This window comes from Salmo salar, chromosome 09 (assembly GCF_965601325.2).
Source record: "Salmo salar chromosome 09, fSalSal1, whole genome shotgun sequence".
NCBI lineage: Eukaryota > Metazoa > Chordata > Actinopteri > Salmoniformes > Salmonidae > Salmo > Salmo salar.
In genome coordinates, this window is record NC_138299.1 from 8797396 (window position 1) to 8816170 (window position 18775).

Genomic DNA, 18775 nt, shown 5'->3' on the forward strand with positions numbered 1-18775 from the left:
CATATTTATATCCAAAAACAGCTTTTTACATTGGCGCGTGATGTTCAGAAAATGTATTCCCACCAAAAACAATTTACAAAAATACTCATCATAAACGTTGACAAAATATATAACAATTATTTAAAGAATTATAGATAGACTACTCCTGGATGAAACCGCTGTGTCAGATTTTAAAATAGCTTTACGGAGAAAGCACATTTTTCAATATTCTGAGTACATAGCTCGCCATCACTGCAAGCTATACAGACACCAGCCAAGTTCGGGGTCACCTAAACTCAGAATTAGTATTCTAAATATTCTCTTACCTTTGCTGGACTTCATCAGAATGCACTCCCAGGACTGCTACTTCCACAAAAAAAAATGTTTTTGTTCGAAATAATCCATATTTATTTCCAAATACCTCCGTTTTGTTTGTGCGTTCAGAGCACTATCCAAAGGCATAACGCGCAAGCACGGTACCAGAGACGAAAAGTCAAAATGTTCCATTACCGTACTTAGAAGCATGTCAAACGCTGTTTAAAATCAATCTTTATGGTATTTTTAATGTAAAATTGTGATAATATTCCAACCGGACAATAGCATATTCATTCAAGAAGAAAAAGAAGGAACGGAGCACTCGTGGGATCGCGCATATCCAATCCCTTTGTCCACAGGCAGTCCACTCAATGACTGAGCTCCAAGTATCTGCCCAGTGACAGGAGAATGCTGAAAGAACTTTCTGAATGGTGTTGACAGCCAATGGAAGCCTTAGGAAGTGCAACGTGACCCCACAGAAACTGTAGTTTCGATAGAGAATCAAAAGAAGAACTACAATTCTCAGAGTTTCCATTTCCTGGTTGGATTTTTCTCAGGTTTTTGCCTGACATATGAGTTCTGTTATTACTCACAGACACCATTCAAACAGTTTTAGAAACTTTGGAGTGTTTTCTATCCAAAGCTAATAATTATATGCATATTCTAGTTTCTGGGCAGGAGTAATAATCAGATTAAATCGGGTACGTTTTTTATCCGGCCGTGAAAATACTGCCCCCTATCCATAACAAGTTAAACAATTTAAAGACAATGCTACCAAATACTAATTGAGTGTATGTAAACTTCTGACCCACTGGGAATGTGATGAAAGAAATAAAAGCTGAAAAAAATCATTCTCTCTACTATTATTCTGACATTTCACATTCTTAAAATAAAGTGGTGATCCTAACTGAACTATGACAGGGAATTTTTACTCGCATTAAAATGTCAGGAATTGTGAAAAACTGAGTTTAAATGTATTTGGCCAAGGTGTATGTAAACTTCCAACCTCAACTGTATCTATTTGTGACTTAACACTTCTTTTACTTAAAACTGCATTTTTGGTTAACTGCTTGTAAGTCAGCATTTCACTGTAATACACACAACCTGTTGTTTTCGGCGCATTTGACAAATAACATTTGATTTGATTTTAGTTATGGTCAGGCCTTAGGGGTCCTTGCCTGCCCTACCGTAACTCGTTGCCTGTCCAAATAAAATATTGAAATATTGATAATTTATTTCATGAGACGCACACCGACAGAAAGAAACATCAATCTCAGATAAAGCATCCGATCAAGCGAAACAGCGTCCTGTATCTGATGCTGTCTGTACGAAAAGAGTATGGCATGTCATACTATTTCTGCCCAGACAGGATCAGATACATGTGCTACATTTAGTAAGGCAGAGGGTTGCTGTTGAGCTCGCTCAGATGCTTTCTCCAGTGATTGTTTCAGCAGAGAGGAAGAGGCGAAGCGAGAGGGCTCACTCTTGCCAACATCTGTCCAGAATACACACAATATGTTTTTTATGGGCATATTATGCAGACCTAAGCTTGTAGCCTGCCTTTGCGACGACTCCCATTGTTAGGGCGGAGACATGAGCATCTCGTCATTATATAGGTCCCACAGTTGACAGTGCATGTCAGAGCAAAAACCAAGCAATGAGGTCGAAAGAATTGTCGTAGACCTCCAAGACAGGATTTTGTCGAGGCACAGATGGCTAAGGCTAGCAAAACATTCTGCAGAATTGAAGGTCTCCAAGAGCACAGTGGCCTCCATCATTCTTAAATAGAAGAAGTTTGGAACCACCAAGACTCTTCCTAGAGCTGGCCACCCGGCCAAATTGAGCAATCAGGGGAGAAGGGCCTTGGCCAGGGAGTTCCTCTGTGGAGATGGGAGAACCTTTCAGAAGGACAACAATCTCTGCAGCACTCCACCAACCAGGCCTTTATGGTAGAGGCCAGACGGAAGCCACTCCTCAGTAAAAGGCACATGACAGGCCGCTTGGAGTTTGCCAAAAGGCACCTAAAGACTCTGACCATGAGAAACAAGATTCTCTGGATTGAGGGAAAGATGAACAGAGTAAAGTACAGAGAGTTCCTTGATGAAAACCTTCTCCAGAGCGCTCAGAACCTCAGACTGGGGCAAAGATTCACCTTCCAACAGGACAATAACCCTAAGCAGTCAGCCAAGACAACGCAGGAGGGGCTTCGGGACAAGTCTCTGAATGTCCTTGAGTGGCCCAGCCAGAGCCCGGACTTGAACCCGATCAAACATCCTATGGAGAGACCTGAAAATAGCTGTGCAGCGACCCTCCCTAATCCAACCTGACAGAGCTTGAGAAGATCAGCAGAGAAAGAATGGGAGAAACTCCCCAAATCAGGTGTGCCAAGCTTGTAGTGTCATACCCAAGAAGACTCGAGAATTTTATCGCTGCCAAAGGTGCTTCAACAAAGTACTAAGTAAAGGCTCTGAATGCTTTTTATTTTTAATACATTTGAAAAAATATATAACAGTTTTTTCTTCGTCATTATGGGGTATTGTGTTTAGATTGATGAGGGAAAAAAACGATTGAATTCATTTTAGAATAAGGCTGTAACGTAACAAAATGTGGAAAAAGTAACGGGGTCTAAATTATTTCCGAATTCTCTGTATCTTTTCAAAATGTCAAAGAAATTAATCAACTTACCACAAAATAATTTTGTTGAAATATCTTCAAAAACTGTGATGACATAGAGGACATTTGTTTTGTGGAGCAAGAGCAGTGTCAGCCAGGGAAAGTGTTGGTAAAATAATTTGGTGACATCTTGTGGTCTTAATGTGAGTTAAAGTGTGTGTGTGTGTGTGTGTGTGTGTGTGTGTATGTGTGTGTGTGTGCGGGGGGGGGGGGGGGGGGATATTGTACTCTAATAGTTCTTCACTGTATTTGAAAAATCTTTCCAATATTCTCCTGGCCTCGATAATCGCCAAGCTTCGGTGTGAAAGAGAAACATATCATGATCTGATGAACCCCTATATCCAGTGGAAAGTCAGAAAAAACAGCTGTCTGTCCCGAGCTCACTGGTGCAGGAAACTCTAGGCAGACAGACGGAGTAGAGAGATTAATAGGATTTGAAAGTACCAGAATTTTCATCAGGATATTTTCTTCTATTTTTATTTGTCGGCTTAAGGCCTATGTATTTTACTTAGTTTAAGATGGAAGTTATAGGCCTACATTCCGCCAATGGATCAAAGTGGAGGCTATCAATGTGTCCATATGGCAGAGGCTGGTGCTCTTGCCTTAGTTTACTTTTAGATTTTTATAATTTTTCATTCAGATTTTTGATTAACCATGTGACATTGATTTTGAAAAACTAAACATTATTATTGAAATTAAACTGTTCCATGAAAATGCGCATATAAAAAATAATAATCATAACTGGCACGCAGATCGGTAGAAATGGTAGGATAAATTGTAAGCTTCCCCAAAATTGAAACTCACTAGCTGTCTATGGCATCTTGCCCTCAACATAACATGTTACTACTTTACTCAAAAACAAAATTTCAACATTTTATCTCTAAAAAAGTTGATGATTTATCTTAAAACCTGTTTGGGATAGGGGGCAGTATTTTCACGTGCGGATGAAAAGCGTGCCCAGAGTAAACTGCCTGCTACTCAGGCCCAGAGTCAAATATTTGCATATTATTAGTATATTTGGATAGAAAACACTCTGAAGTTTCTAAAACTGTTTGAATGATGTATGTGAGTAAAACAGAACTCATATGGCAGGCAAAAACATGAGAAAAATCCAACCAGGAAGTGGGAAATCTGAGGTTTGTAGTTTTTCAAGTGATTGCCTATCCAAACTACAGTGTCTGTGGGGTCATTTTGCACTTCCCAAGGCTTCCACTAGATGTCAACAGTCTTTAGAACCTTGTTTCATGCTTCTACTGTTACTGGGGAGAGAATAAGAGCTGACTCACCAAGTGGACTGCCTGAGGCCAATGAGTTGTTTACTGCGCAGTCACGCAGGCGCGCTGTTCCTTCTTTTTCCTCTGTAATGAATACGCTATTGTCCGGTTGGAATATTATCAAATATTTATGATAAAAAGACCCTAAGGATTGATTGGAAACATCGTTTGACATGTTTCTACGAACGGTAATGGAACTTTTTGACTTTTCGTCTCGGGTTTTGCGCTCGCGCATTATGCCTTTGGATAGTGATCTGAATGCGCGAACAAAAGGAGGTATTTGGACATAAATAGGGAGTTTATCGAACAAAACGAACATTTCTTGTGGAAGTGGGAGTCCTGGGAGTGCATTCCGACGAAGATCAGCAAAAGTAAGTGAAGATTTATAATACTATTTCTGAGTTTTGTTGACTCCAGAACTTGGCGGGTAACTGTATAGCTTACTTTGATGGCTGAGCTCTGTACTCAGAATATTGAACAATGTGCTTTCGCCGTAAAGCTATTTTGAAATCTGACACAGCGGTTGCATTAAGGAGAAGTGTATCTATAATTCTTTCAATAACTGTTGTAAATTTTATCAACGTTTATGATGAGTATTTTTGTAAATTGATGTGCTCGTTCACCGAAAGTTTTGGAGGCAAAACATTTTCTGAACATCACGCGCCAATGTAAAATGGGGTTTTTGGATATAAATATGAACTTTATCGAACAAAACATACATGTATTGTGTAACATTGAGTCCTGGGAGTGTCATCTGATGATCTTCAAAGGTTAGTGATTAATTTGAGCTGTATTTCTGGTTTTTGTGACGCCTCTCCTTGCTTGGAAAATGGCTGTGTGGTTTTTCTTGTCAAGGTGATGTCCTAACATAATCTAATGTTATGCTTTCGCCGTAAAGCCTTTTTGAAACCAGACAATGTGGTTCGATTATCAAGAAGTTTATCTTTAAAATGGTGTAAAATAGTTGATTGTTTGAGAAAATTGAATTATGAGATTTTTGTTGTTTTGTATTTCGTGCCCTGCTATTCCATTGGCTATTGGCGAGGGGTCCCGCTGGCGGAACGGGGTTCCGCTAGCGGAACGTCTGTCCTCAACAGGTTTTAAGGCTTCCCTACATGTATATTGGATTATTTCTAAATGACCAAAAATTTGATCAACAATTGTTTTGATGGAATGACTTAAAAAATGTTTATGAAACAGAGAACATTTGTAGTTGATCAAGACTAGCGCCAAGGAAATGTAAAAATGTTTTGGGGACATCTTATGGTTGTTGTTGAGAATTAAACGGGGCGTCTTACCCAAGGGGGAGTGTCGCCCCAAAGTACCCTATAAATGCTTACAATGGAACAGTCAACAAGTTATGGACCATTATAATGTGATAATGTGAGCACTGCTCCTCTCACTACAAATACGCTCTCAAGCCCCCTGCCAATTTGTGTGTTTGTTTCTTTGTTATTTTTCCCTTTACCAAACCTTCCCGTAGTTGGCAATATCACAACTGTTATTCTCCTGTTACAAATTATTGGCACCCTTGATGAACATGAGCAAAAAATACTATATAAAATAAATATAAATAGTGAGATATATACTGGGTGTAGAAAAGATTAAGAGCACCTTGCTAATATTGAGCTGCATTTAACAAGTGACATCAATAAGGGATCATAGCTTTCACTGGTCATTCTATAATATAGAAAAAGCAGGTGTTTATAATGTTTTCTACACTCAGTGTATTGTATGCTCCAAAAAATTTAGAAATTATATTATGGTCATTTTGCTGTTATGGGTCTATTTTGCTTGTAAAGGTCAATATCATCATCAAGTACCAGTAAATTCTTGCCAAAAACCTGGTTGCCTGCTGTATGCCAGGAGGCTGACACTTGGCTGCAAGACAATAACCCCAAGCACACATTAAAATCCATAAAGAAATGGTTAATTGACCACAAAAATCAACATTTTGTAATGGCCATCTCAGTCTCTTGAACCACATTGAAAACAATCTCATTAAACATTTTGGAAAAGGCCCAGTGTCATTATCCTTACAAGGTTGCCAATAGTTTTGGCCCCAATATGAGATTTTTTTTTTTTACTTGCGAAATTGTATTAGTATAAAATAATAGAATTTTCCCCTTTGTTTAAGCATGCAATATAGCTCAGTATTTGTATTATTTATTATTATTTAGTCTTTTTTGCTCATCTTTATCAAGGGTGCCAATAATTATGGACCTGACAGTATGTGAAATCACCACATCAAATCAAAGTTTATTTGTCACGTGCACCGAATACAACAGGTGTAGACCTTACAGTGAAATGCTTAATTACAGGCTCTAACCAATAGTGTGAAAATGTGTGTGTGTGTGTGTGTATGTGTGTGTGTGGGTAAGTAAAGAAATAGAACAACAGTAAAAAGACATTTGAAAATAAGAGTAGCAAGGCTATATACAGACACCGGTTAGTCAGGCTTATTGAGGTAGTATGTACATGTAGATATGGTTAAAGTGACTATGCATATATGATGAACAGAGAGTAGCAGTAGTGTAAAAAGAGGGGTTGGCAGGTGGTGGGACACAATGCAGATAGCCCGGTTAGCCAATGTGCGGGAGCACTGGTTGGTCGGGCCAATTGAGGTAGTATGTACATGAATGTATAGTTAAAGTGGCTATGCATATAAGATAAACAGAGAGTAGCAGCAGCGTAAAAGAGGGGTTGGGGGGGGGGGGGGCACACAATGCAAATAGTCAGGTTAACCATTTGGTTACCTGTTCAGGAGTCTTATGGCTTGGGAGTAAAAACTCTTGACAAGCCTTTTTGTCCTAGACTTGGCACTCCGGTACCGCTTGCGTCCCACCCTAATCAACAGCCAGTGAAATCACGTCGCGCGAAATGCAAAACCTCATAAATGCTATAACTTCAATTTCTCAAACATATGACTATTTTACACCATTTTATAGATACACCTCTCCTGAATCGAACCACGTTGTCCGATTTCAAAAAGGCTTTACAGCAAAAGCAAAACATTAGATTATGTTAGGAGAGAACCCAGCCAGAAATAATCACACAGCCATTTTCAAAGCAACTAGATGCATCACAAATACCCAAAACACAGCTAAATGCAGCACTAACCTTTGTCATCTGATGAAGATTGTCAATCTTAGGACATCATGTTACACAATACATGCATTTTTTGTTCGATAAAGTTCATATTTATATATAAAAACAGCATTTTACATCGGCGCGTGACATTCAGAAAATCTTTTCCCTCAAATGCTTCCAATGAATCAGCGCTACAATTTACAAAATGACTATTCGAAAACATTGTTAAAATGTAATATTGTCATTCAAAGACTTATAGATTAACATGTCTTGAATGCCACTGCTTTGCCAGATTTAAAAATAACTTTACTGGGAAATCACACTTTGCAATAAACGACGTGGTATACCCAGCAAAATAGGCTAGGCTATACATGTTGGAGCCATCTTGGAACGATCAACCATCAAAAATACTATTGTAAATAAAACCTTACCTTTGATTATCTTTATCAGAAAGCACTTCCAGGAATCCCAGGTCCATAACAAATGTAGTTTTGTTCGAAAAAGTTAATCATTTATGTCCCAATTGTTAGCGCGCTCCGAAGGCTACTGAAAATGTACCGTGCTGAGTAGGACTTGTCGTCACGAATGTACCATTTTTTTTAATTTAAGTTCGTTCAAACATGTCAAACGTTGTATAACATAAATCTTTAGGGCCTTTTTCAACCAGAGCTTCAATAATATTCCATGGGGACGTTTGCATTGTCTTTCAAAATGTTTCGAAAGGGGAGGGTAAACATGGGCGGCCGCGTCATAATGGTAAATGGCCCTCCACCTGTGACCACTTTCCACAGCCTCTCTTTCAGTCAGTTTTGATAGTAGGAGACTCAAACCACTTTGTAAACACTGGGGACATCTAGTGGAAGCCTTAGGAAGTGCTAAATGATTCATAAGCCCCTGTGTGTTTCAATGGCAAATGTTTGAAGTGATATCCACACATCAGATTTCAGTTTCCTGTCAGGATTTGTCTCAGGGTTTTGACTGCCATATGAGTTCTGTTATACTCACAGACACCATTCAAACAGTTTAAGAAACTTTAGGGTGTTTTCTATCCAAATCAAACAATTATATGCATATTCTAGTTACTGGGCAGGAGTAGTAACCAGATTAAATCGGGTACGTTTTTTATCCGGCCGTGCAAATACTGCCCCCTATCCCCAACAGGTTTTAACTAACCTCCAGACGAGCTTCAATCCCATACAACTCTCCTTCCGTGGCCTCCAACTGCTCTTAAATGCAAGTAAAACTAAATGAAGGCTCTTCAACCGATCGCTGCCCGCACCTGCCCGCCTGTCCAGCATCACTACTCTGGACGGTTCTGACTTAGAATATGTGGACAACTACAAATACCTACAGTGGGGGGAAAAAGTATTTGATCCCCTGCTGATTTTGTACGTTTGCCCACTGACAAAGAAAGGATCAGTCTATCATTTTAATGGTAGGTTTATTTGAACAGTGAGAGACAGAATAACATAAAAAATATCCAGAAAAACACATGTCAGAAATGTTATAAAATGATTTGCATTTTAAATGAGGGAAATAAGTATTTGACCCCCTCTCAATCAGAAAGATTTCTGGCTCCCAGGTGTCTTTTATACAGGTAACGAGCTGAGATTAGGAGCACACTCTTAAAGGGAGTGCTCCTAACCGCAGCTTGTTACCTGTAAAAAAGACACCTGTCCACAGAAGCAATCAATCAATCAGATTCCAAACTCTCCACCATGGCCAAGACCAAAGAGCTCTCCAAGGATGTCAGGGACAAGATTGTAGACCTACACAAGGCTGGAATGGGCTACAAGACCATCGCCAAGCAGCTTGGTGAGAAGGTGACAACATTTGGTGCGATTATTCGCAAATGGAAGAAACACAAAAGAACTGTCAATATCCCTCGGCCTGGGGCTACATGCAAGATCTCACCTCGTGGAGTTGCAATGATCATGAGAACGGTGAGGAATCAGCCCAGAACTACACGGGAGGATCTTGTCAGTGATCTCAAGGCAGCTGGGACCATAGTCACCAAGGAAACAATTGGTAACACTACGCCATGAAGGACTGAAATCCTGCAGCGCCGCAAGGTCCCCCTGCTCAAGAATACATATACATACCCGTCTGAAGTTTGCCAATGAACATCTGAATGACTCAGAGGACAACTGGTGAAAGTGTTGTGGTCAGATGAGACCAAAATGGAGCTCTTTGACATCAACTCAACTCGCCGTGTTTAGAGGAGGAGGAATGCTGCCTATGACCCCAAGAACACCATCTCCACCGTCAAACATGGAGGTGGAAACATTATGCTTTGGGGGTGTTTTTCTGCTAAGGGGACAGGACAACTTCACCGCATCATTTGACGGGGCCATGTAATGTCAAATCTTGGGTGAGAACCTCCTTCCCTCTGCCAGGGCATTGAAAATGGGTCGTGAAAGGGTATTCCAGCATGACAATGACCCAAAACACACGGCCAAGGCAACAAAGGAGTGGCTCAAGAAGAAGCACATTAAGGTCCTGGAGTGGCCTAGCCAGTCTCCAGACCTTAATACCATAGAAAATCTGTGGAGGGAGCTGAAAGTTCGAGTTGCCAAACGTCAGCCTCGAAACCGTAATGACTTGGAGAAGATCTGCAAAGAGGAGTGGGTCAAAATCCCTCCTGAGATGTGTGCAAACCTGGTGGCCAACTACAAGAAACATCTGACCTCTGTGATTGCCAACAAGGGTTTTGCCACCAAGTACTAAGTCATGTTTTGCAGAGGGGTCAAATACTTATTTCCCTCATTAAAATGCAAATCCTTTTATAACATTTTTGACATGCGTTTTTCTGGATTTTTTTGTTGTTATTCTGTTTCTCACTGTTCAAATAAACCTACCATTAAAATTATAGACTGATAATTTCTTTGTAAGTGGGCAAACGTACAAAATCAGCAGGGGATCAAATACTTTTTTCTCCCACTGTAGGTGTCTGGTTAGACTCTATACTCTCCTTCCAGACTCATATTAAGCATCTGTCACGTCCTGACCAGTATAGGGGTTATTTTGTTATTGTAGTTTGGTCAGGACGTGGCAGGAGGTATTTGTTTTATATGGTTCGGGTTGTATGTGTATGTAGAGGGGTGTTTGGTTTATGTATTCCGTTTTTTTTTGTATTGTTCTATGTTAGTATAGTTCTATGTTCTGTCTAGTCTATTGTAGTTCTATGTTTAGTTTATTGGGGTTGGACCTTCAATTGGAAGCAGCTGGTAATCGTTGCTTCTGATTGAAGGTCCTATAATTAGGAGTTTGTTTTCATGGGGGGTTTTGTGGGAGGTTGTTCTTGTATTGCTGTATGTTGCCTTCAAGTCTGTTTTTCGTCGTTCATCGTTTTTTTTTGTTTTGTTGGTTATAAGTTTAAAAGTTTAATTGTGAGCACTCAACCCGCTGCACCTTGGTCCATTCTTCACGACGAACGTTACAGCATCTCCAATCCAAAATTAAATCTAGAATTGGCTTCCTATTTCGCAACAAAGCATCCTTCACTCATGCTGCCAAACATACCCTCGTAAATCTGACGATCCTACCGATCCTTGACTTCGGCGATGTCATTTACAAAATAGCCTCCAACACTCTACTCAACAAATTGGATGCAGTCTATCACTGTGCCATCTGTTTTGTCACAAAAGCCCCATATACTACCCACCACTGCGACCTGTTGGCTGGCCCTCGCTTCATACTCATCGCTACAAGTCTTTGCTAGGTAAAGCCCCGCCATATCTCAGCTCACTGGTCACCATAGCTGCACCCACCCGTAGCACACGCTCCAGCAGATATATTTCACTGGTCACCCCCAAAGCCAATTCCTCCTTTGGCCGCCTTTCCTCCCAGTTCTCTGCTGCCAATGACTGGAACGAACTGCAAAAATCACTGAAGCTGGAGACTCATATCTCCCTCACTAACTTTAAGCACCAGCTGTCAGAGCAGCTCACAGATCACTGCACCTATACATAGCCCATCTGTAAATAGCCCATCCAACTACCTCATCCCCATACTGTTATTTATTTAGTTTGCTCCTTTGCACCCCAGTATCTCTACTTGCACATTCATCTTCTGCACATCTATCACTCCAGTGTTTAATTGCTATATTGCAATTACTTCGCCACTATGGCCTATTTATTGCCTTACCTCCCTTATCTTACCTCATTTGCACACATTTTCTATTGTATTATTGACTGTGTGTTTGTTTATTCCATGTGCAACTCTGTTGTTGTTTGTGTCGCACTGCTTTGCTTTATTTTGGCCAGGTCGCAGTCGTAAATGAGAACTTGTTCTTAACTAGCCTACCTGGTTAAATAAAGGTGAAGAAAAAAATAATCCTGCAAGTGTAAAGTTCGATACTGATGATGAAGTGACACAGATTGAAAAACAAATCTAAGAATCCAGGAAGTGGAAAGGTCGATACTGATGAAGTGAAACAGACTGAAAAACTAATCTAAGAATCCAGCAAGTGTAAAGGTCGATATTCATGACTTGATACAGATTGAGGCACAATCCAAGAATCCAGTAAATTGAAGGCTCGATATTGATGACTTGACACAGAATGAGACTCAATACAAGAATCCAGCAAGTGGAAAGGTTGATACTGATGATGAAGTGAAACAGATTGAAAAACAATCTAAGAATCCATAAAGCAAGTGGAAAGGTCGATACTGATAACAAAGTGATACAGATTGAGAAAGAATTCAAGAATCCAGCAAGTGGAAAGGTCAATACTGATGACTTGATACGGAATGAGACTCAATCCAAGAATCCTGCAAGTGGAAAGGTCGATACTGATGATGAGGTGATACAGGTTGAGACACAAACGAAGAATCCAGCCAGTGGAGATGTTGATGACTTGATACAGATTGAGGCACATTCCAAGATTCCAGCAAGTGGAAAGGTCGATACTGATGATGAAGTGATACAGATTGAGTCAGAATTCAAGAATCCAGCAAGTGGAAAGGTCGATATTGATGATGAAGTGAAACAGATTGAGACACAATCCATGAATCCAGAAAGTGGAAAGGTGTATCAATGATGAAGTTCTACAGATTGAAAAGCAATCTAAGAAAGAAGCAAGTGGAACTGCCGATACTGATGACATGATACAGATTGACACACAATCCAAGAATCCAGCAAGTGGAAGATCTATATTGATGACTTCATACAATTTGACACACATTCCTTGAGTCCTTGAGTACATACAGTCCTTAAGTACATGTTGAATACAGATAAGAGAGCAAAGATGCCTAAGACTCTGATAGAGATGTACACACACTCCCTGGTATTTCAAGCCAAACAGAAAATTGCTAAATATAGTGGAAAAAACATGGTAGATACACACTAGGATAAAGAGAGCATTCTGGCACTGGGAAAACTGGCTTTTCTACAGCTGGAAAAAGGCAACCTGATTTTCCATGAGGCAGACCTGGAAGAGTGTGGCAATGATGTCACTGAAGCTTCTGTATACTCAGGAGTGTGCACAGGGATATTTAGGAAGGAAAGTGGACTGGTCCAGAAGAAGATGTACTTTTTTGTGATTAATGTTTTGACCCTCTTTCTCTCTTAGTCGAAAAGCTCAGTTTGCACACAGCACTGCATAGGCCCACATAGGCTGTTGCGTGCTTGTGCGCATGCATATGTCAATCACATGCTGTTCTTCTGTTTTTACCATAGTATGAACCGTGGAGAGTGCAGGGCTGATAAACCTGGGCAAAAGAGTTGTAAGTAGAAAAATTGTTATTTCATTAAAAGTAAAAAATAAATAAAAAGCAATCATTCCAAAGTGAATAATGATGATTTGTAAATGTATTGCTCCTTGGTCTCCCCCATCAGATGCCTGTGAGCTCACACTGGACACACGCACAGTACACAAACTGCTCTCACTGCCTGAGAAGAGAAAGGTGACACGGGAGAAAGGGGAGCAGCAGTATCCTGATCACCCAGATATATTTCAGATAGAGCCACAGGTGCTGTGTAAAGAGGAGCTGTCTGGGCGCTGTTACTGGGAGGTAGAGTGGAGGGATGGGGCTGGGATAGGAGTGACATATAAAGGAATCAGCAGGAGGCAGGGAGGTCACGATTCAAGTCTTGGATGCAATGACAAGTCATGGAATCTATTCTACTCGCATACATTTTTTTTATACCCATCACAATAATAAGACCACTAGGATACCTACCTCCTTCTCCCACTCCAACAGAGTAGGAGTGTATCTGGACAGGGTGGCCGGCACCCTTTCCTTCTACAGTGTCTCATCCAAAACACTCACCCACCTGTACACATTTTATGTCACATTCACTGAACCCCTCTACCCAGGGTTTTGGTTTCGGCTCGACTCGTCAGTGTCCCTGTGACGGGTAGAACAGCTTCCTCTGTCCTGGAGCAACACCTGAGTCTTTAGGGAAGTCAAACTCCTGTTCAAACGCAACCATGTGTCATTGTCACCTGTGCTCCCTCTCCGGCCTCTAGGTCACCAGGCTGCTCGTTATGCTGCACACCTGTCAGCATCGTTACGCGCATCTGCACTTAATGACACTCACCTGGACTCCATCACCTCCTTGATTATCTGCCCTATATACTCCCTTTGGTTCCTTCCCCAGGCGTCATTGTTTCTGTTTCATGTCTGTGCGTTGTTCGTGGTTCTTTTTAGGTTTCATTTATTCACTCCCTGAACTTGCTTCCCGACTCCCAGCGCACACGTTACAGTCATGATGGAATAGGTTTCACTTTGAACTCAACCACACACACGTACACACACTCAAGTCAAGAGTTGAAAACTGTCAGTGAAGTCAAACTCCTGTTCAAACACAACCATGTGTCATGATGGAATAGGTTTCACGTTGAACTTGACCACACACACATAAACACACTCAAGTCATGAGTTAACATCTGTTTATGTACTGTACATAATCATTAATATACTCCACTGTAGTTGACCACTGTAGTTGACCATATACTCCACTGTAGTTGACCACTGTAGTTGACCACTGTAGTTGACCACTGTAGATGAATGTATTCCATCGTAGTTGACCACACTGCACTGTAAAAACATTTAATTTGGAGGGATCTCAAGCAGGGATCTCATCATTTCTTATCCTTGGTTTTTATAAATGTTTATGCTAATGTTTAATTATGTCATTGTTGTAACTGTAATTCTCTTTCTCTATGAACTCAATACACTGAATGGAATATCCTGTACATGTCAGATTTATTGAGCAAAATTGAGTTGAATAAAAGATTTACAAATGTTACTTGACTTAAAATATTGTTTTGTTATAGCATGCTAATACCGGTTGTTTATCAATTTGATTTGCTTGATAGCGAGTTCACTAATTTTAAAATGCATATCTTCCATGCCTCTCTTGACCTAGTCACTGCTCTGTACATGGTTGGATTCACTTAGAATGTAACACTCAAACTTCATCATTCCTAAACTCCAGCATTGTTTGCATTATATTTCGAACCCCCATTTTATCATCCCAGGTTCATCATTCATCTCTCTTCCTTTCTTCAAGCGGTTCAGATAACATTACCTCCTCTTCCAACCTTGCGTATCACTACTGTGAAGACTTTAAATTATCTTCTTTTTTTTCAAATGGAAGGAGGCTGACAGAGGAGCGCTTTGTTTCTCACTCTTGATATCTTTAATTGCTGGTAAAAGACACACACACAGACAGTGTGTTGTTGAGTACTTGGTGACTGCAGTTCTTATAACAGGATCTCCATAAATGGTGAAGTAAACTAAAACATGCAGGCCTATGAGATACAATAATAAACGTATAATATAATAAAAAGTCAGAAGTATGTTGAAGATTTAAGCTTTTGCTTTGCAAGCCCCACAATAATATGACAAGGGAACAACATTCCCACCTCTTTCATTGTCAATAATACAATTTTGTCCATATTCTTGATGAAGAATGTTAAAAAACTCGCTCACTTGAGACCACAAAATCAACCAAATAGTGCTGCTAATAGCTCTATGTTGAAAACACTGTGATTTAAAAAAAAAATCTCAGAGATTCAGTTATAAAATAAATTAAGTTCATTATCATTTATACACACATTCTACCTGGTTTAAGTCATTTAAGTTAACACAGGAGTATTTTTTTTCATCAAAAATAAATAAATCATTATAATTGTATTTTTCTTTTATTAATTACTCAGACACCCGAGACCCACTCAAAACCTTCCAAATTTGCGTCGCAAGCCACCAGTTGAGAATCGCTGCATTAAAATACCTGCGTGACATACCTGGAAAAGACACACACACACAAACAAACATGGTCCTGTGTCTTGGTGAATACTTGGCGACTGCAGTTTTTACCACAGAATCTGGGTATCAAGAAATAAAAACATGTTTCACTTTTCACGAAACCCATACTAATGTGAGCATAGCTAGAGCATAACCATGTTAACCAATGGACGGAGCTAGCATAGCTAACTGAGGTGAAATGCGAAATGTCCAGTTACTGGACAGAAGTCCAATTAAACCATCAAAAAACACGCTAACATAGATAACGAGCATAGCACTTTAGAGATTTACAACTTACAACAAGTTATACAGTATATCTAAAAAAATATTGAAATACAATGGAAAGCTTGGTGCACAATACATAGCTACCTCCAGCAATGGTAAAGTAACTAAGCTGAGAACGCAAAAGACCCAGGATGTAACCACAGAACTGCAGTCCCATATTGCTCCAGTAGAGATCACTCTGAACACATGACAACATGAAATACAAATCATTTTGGTGAGTCACTCAACGCAACAGGGACATTTCTAACCCTGTTAATTTATTTATTTAACTAGGCAAGTCAGTTAAGAACAAATTCTTATTTACAATGACGGCCTACCCCGGCCAAACCCTAACCCGGAGGACCCTGGGCCAATACACCAGTCTGTTCACAAGCTGCTCTGTTGCTCCATCAACAGTGTGTAGCAACATCTCTCCATAAATGCATACTGTTATTAATACATACGCATGTTGTGATGTAGCCCGATATAGTCATTTTGTTGTTACATTTTTAATTTTATTTGTAGTGTTTATCGCTTAAGGAGATCGGACACACATTCAAACACTCTCTCTCTCTCTCTCTCTCTCTCTCTCTCTCTCTCTCTCTCTCTCTCTCTCTCTCTCTCATACAAGTACATATGTATTGTGAGTGCAATAAAACAAATATTAGGATTAATATGCATATGCCACCATGTGATCACATTATAGCAATAAAATAGAAATAAAAACAACGGAGTGGGTGCGGTTCTGTATTTTCTGGAACAGGTATTTTCTGGACTAATGATATGGAGATTTCTGCACCTGTGCAGCAGGATCCGTTACCGCTTCCCCCTTCGAGTCCTTTCACCTGCTGCTCAGTGCTCAATCTGTGACTCCGCTGCCGCTTGTACATGAAACACAGTTTGAACAAACTTAGTTCTTTGTCTGTCTAACAGTAATCTATTGCAAACATAAGCACGACACAACAGGCAGCCTACATGCAGCTATTTAGGCATTACTGCATGCAAGACACTGACAGGCAGTCAATAGCAAACATTGGCTATTAAGAGCCAGGAGGCAGAGTTATTTGTTCAGCAACACTGGCTCTACGGCAGCGTAACAATAAAGATTACACCATCACACAAAACGCTTATAGTTTTGCCCCAATGCAATGTGTAGACTGCGTCTTGTTTGTGTTACGGCAATATCTATTACAACAGATAGCCTTCATATTTTTTGAATGTTAGTTCAAATCGGCGGTTTTTATTTCAGCACAAAACAACACCGGCAACAGACCAACAAACAACAACAAAATAAATACTGCCACTGCCACAGAGGTGAGTAAACCGCCCCATCCATGCAAGGCCTCAAACTACCTACCTTGGGTACTCATAACAGCAGGCCCCCATTTCTAAGGTGTGTGTCTGTTTGTCTTGATTTGACTCCCCCCTGCACTGCCTGTGAATTCTGAAACATTGCCTACTCAGATTTTTTTTTTAACTACAGTAGTCAAGGCCTACTTTCAGTAGCCTACACACTTCAATACAAAACATCAACTGTCTGTTCACCTGTTCAATTCTACTGTATGTTATAAACTGCGCTCATTTCACATGCATAGAGAAAAAACTTGAAATTATAATAGGCAGAATTAAATGAGAGATGCACATGGTTGTATGGCTTCTTCGGGAATATGAACTCATCATGGCCAGGAAAGGTGAGGAATTGATTCTGCATTGTTTATGATATACACTGAGTGTACAAAACATTAGGAACACAGGCTCTTTCCATAACATAGACTGACCAGGTGAATAGGCTACAGGTGAAAGCTATGGTCCCTTATAGATGTCACTTGTTCAATCCATCAATTAGTGTAGATGAAGGGGAGGAGACAGGTTAAAGAAGGATGTTAAGCATTGAGACAATTGAGATATGGATTGTGTATGTGTGCCATTCATAGGGTGAATGGACAAGACAAAATATATAAGTGCCTTTGAACAGGGCATGGTAGTAGGTGCCAGGTGCACCGGTTTGAGTCAAGAACTGCAAAAAACAGTTTCCAGTGTATATCAAGAATGGTCCACCACCCAAAGGACATCCAGCCAACTTGACACAACTGTGTGAAGCATTATAGTCAACATGGTCCAGCATCCCTGTGGAATACTTTCCACACCTTGTAGAGTCCATTCTCCGACGAATTGAGTCTGTTGTGAGGGCAAAAGCTGGTGCACCTCAATATTAGGAAGGTGTTCCTAATATTCTGTACACTCAGTGCACGTATTATGTTTATTAATGAAATATTGTCTACTTGAGAAATGTGACATTTACAGTAGGCTATTCAGACGTAGTTTACAAACGTCAATGGAGAAGGTGAACAGTCTGTTCTACTGTTAAACTGTGCTTCGGGTCGGATCGCATAGAGCAAAATACTTTAAATAGCTTATCGATTTACTACAGTGAAGTGGGTCCAATTAAATGAGAGATGGGACAAATGGTAGCCTATATCCTAACTTATTATAGGCCTATAGGCTATTTCGCGAGTATGAAACCATCACATTCAGAAAATGTTCTGCAATCGTGGAAATGAAATAAAAAATACGAAATAGACGCCAATGAGCATCAATCAGAATGACTTTTTCCTCACAAAAGGGCTTTATTACAGACAGAAATACCCCTCAATTCAGAGGAATATTGAAGCTATATTGGGGAACACAGATTAGATTAACAGATTTAAAAAAAAAATTTTAGTTGGCTAGGCCTTATTTATTTAATTTGACTCTCAGCTTCCGATAAAAATGTGATGTTGCATCAACCAAAAGTTTGACAGAGTTGTGGAATGACAATGTGTTGTCATTCCATGTCCCGACCACAAGATGGCCTCTTTGTCGCAATGGACAGAACATGACCAGCAGTGCTTGCAGCTTGTGCAGGGTCCCATATGAGAGACGATT

At 40.1% G+C, this 18775-nt stretch overlaps 1 pseudogene across 1 annotated transcript in view; it reads left to right on the top strand.

The window, feature by feature from the left end:
• Positions 1–14541, top strand: part of LOC106610666 (stonustoxin subunit beta pseudogene) — a 65742-nt pseudogene extending 51201 nt beyond the window's left edge. The window contains exons 2-3 of the transcript XR_014378696.1: positions 13011–13057; positions 13170–14541. The product of XR_014378696.1 is annotated as a stonustoxin subunit beta pseudogene (transcript). The remainder of the gene's footprint in view (positions 1–13010; positions 13058–13169) is intronic.
• Positions 14542–18775: the final 4234 nt, after the last annotated feature.